Genomic DNA, 3,075 nt, shown 5'->3' on the forward strand with positions numbered 1-3,075 from the left:
TTTCTTTATAGAAACATGTTATATGAGATCCTGATCAATTGTCCGGATGTATGTATGTGTGTGTGTATGTGTGTGTGTGTGTGTGTGTGGATCCCTTTCTTGTTTAGAAGATAACTTTAACAGGTTTTAATGGATTTAGATAAAATTTGGTAGGCTCATTTATCATATTAATATCTCAAATCTGACCAAAGGATTTTGAAAAATATCCCAAAAAAAAAAATTTATCGTCTTTTTTCCAAAAATTTTTTTTTAATCGAAAAAATTTTTTAATAGAAAAATTTAAGGTTATATATAATAAAATCGTTTTCCTTACGTCAAGACGAATCGATCGATATATATAAAGTATACATTTAAGGTAAATTTAAAGAATTAATGAAAGTAAAAAAATCAAAATTTCACATTTAGGCTATAAAATTTTGTGATTTTTTAAATTGAAGTTTATATATAAAATAATTGTATTCCTTACGTCAAGACGAATCGATCGATATATATAAAGTATACATTTGAAGTAAATTTAAAGAATTAATGAAAGTTAAAAAATCAAAAATTAACATTTTGGCAATAAAATTTTGCTTTCTCCACGAGGAAGCAAATTTTTTTGCTGATCGTAAAGAGGAAGCAAAATGTTCATGTAATGAACATCTGAATTTACAACTTGTTTTGATAATTCTTGAAATTTATACATATGCATATCATTTAACATTTCATTTACATTTTCAATAATTTTAAAATCTTCATTACTTAAAATAAAATACTCTTCTATGTTCGACATGGTATCCTTCTTCTACTTTCAAACTGTTGATAAAGCCAATTTTCAAAACATATCGTTTATTTTAGTTTATTGCTTTAAAAAATTTACTTACATGTGTTTCACCTATAAAAAATTTCATTAACTATAATTCAGCTAACTAATGCAACAATGATAGTCTTACATGAACGTGAATTAGCGTTGTTTAAACTTTTTCCATATTATATTATTTTCGATAATGATTATTATTTAACTTATTTTCCTCTGCACTTTTTATTAATATTCAAATCAATATTCAACTCACAAACTATTATTTAACCCATAAAACAAATTCAACCCTTAAAACAATATTCAAACCTCTTTTTATCTATTTAAATACTTTTCCAAAAGCCAGCATCCTCTATTATCAAACAGTCAAAATTTTTCTTTCAATATCGAAATATATTCAATACCAATGTTATCCAATATCATATCACAGGCACACAAAAAAAAAGTTGTCTGTTTCTTGAACTAGACATATATTTCCTATAGTATTTTGCCCCGCTGAAACCGAATCTGAGCTCAGAATTGCTCCATCACCCTCAGTTTTTTTTTAAATCGACCAAAACCACCCTTAAATGGACAAATTCACACTTCGGAGATAAAAAATAAATCAACTTATTTTTTTAAAAAATCGAATTTTACATCTACGAAACTTTGCTCCACTAACTCAAAAACAAAGCCAGCATTGATCCAGCACCCCCTGAATTTTTTTAATTGAAAAAACTACCCCTAATCTGCAGAATCAAATTAAGGAGATAAAACAATAAAATAACTGATTGAAAAATTTTATAACCAGATATTTTTACTGCAGCAATGCAGAAACAAAGCCAGAAATGCTCCCTTACCCACTAAATTTTTTTTTTAATCGAAAAACTACCCTTAAATAGAAAAATTCAAATTTAAGAAGTAAAAAAATATTAAATTACCGGCTTTTTTTTAAAACAGAACCTTACATGTATGTAGCTTTGCTCTACTAACTCAAAAAATAAAGCCAGCATTGATCCACCACCCTCTGAATTTTTTTAAATCGAAAAAACTACCCCTAATCTGAAGAATCAAATTCAGGATGTAGAACAATAAAATAACTGAATAAAAAATTTTATAACCAGGTATTTTTACTCCAGCAAGGCAGAAACAAAGACAGAAATGCTCCCTCACCCTCTAAATTTTTTTTAAATCGAAAAACCACCCTTAAATATAAAAATTCAAGTTTAATAAGTATAAACAAGTTGTAATTTCAGATGTTCATTACATGAACATTTTGCTTCCTCTTTACGATCAGCAAAGAAATTTGCTTCCTCGTGGAGAAAGCAAAATTTAATTGCCAAAATGTGATTTTGATTTTTTAATTTTCATTAATTCTTTAATTTTTCTCAAATGTATACTTTATATATATCGATCGATTCGTCTTGACGTAAGGAATACAATTATTTCATATATAAACTTCAATTTAAAAAATCACAAAATTTTATAGCCAAAATGTGAATTTTTGATTTTTTGACTTTCATTAATTCTTTAAATTTACCTCAAATGTATACTTTATATATATCGATCGATTCGTCTTGACGTAAGGAATATGATTTTATTATATATAACCTTAAATTTTTCTATTTAAAAATTTTTTCGATTAAAAAAAAATTTTTGGAAAAAAGACGATAAAATTTTTTTTTTGGGGTATTTTTCAAAATCCTTTGGTCAGATTTGAGATATTAATATGATAAATGAGCCTACCAAATTTTATCTAAATCCATTAAAACTTGTTAAAGTTATCTTCTTAACAAAAAAGGGATCCACACACACACACACACACATACAGACACACATACATACATCCGGACAATTGATCAGGATCTCATATAACATGTTTCTATAAAGAAAAAAATTTGTTTCCGCCACTTTGAAAAGTTTTATAAACGAAAGGACTACAAAGCTTCCTCCACGAGGAAGCAAAATATTAAATTACCGGCTTTTTTTAAAACAGAACCTTTACATGTATGTAGTTTTGCTCTTCTAACTCAAAAAAATAAAGCCAGCATTGATCCATCACCCTCTGAATTTGTTTAATCAAAAAAACTACCCTTAACCTGAAGAATCAAACTTAGGAGGTAACACAATATAATTATATTGTATTACCTTCTAAGTTTGATTCTTTGGTAGTTTTTTCGATTTAAAAAAATTTTAGAGGTTGAGGGAGCTTTTCTGGCTTTGTTTCCGCATTGCTAGAGTAAAAATACCTGGTTATAAACTTTTTTAATCAGTTATTTTATTGTTTTACCACCTAAATT

This window comes from Leptopilina boulardi, unplaced genomic scaffold, assembly GCF_019393585.1.
Source record: "Leptopilina boulardi isolate dan_hultmark-lab unplaced genomic scaffold, ZJU_Lbou_2.1 LbouV2_226, whole genome shotgun sequence".
Lineage (NCBI taxonomy): Eukaryota > Metazoa > Arthropoda > Insecta > Hymenoptera > Figitidae > Leptopilina > Leptopilina boulardi.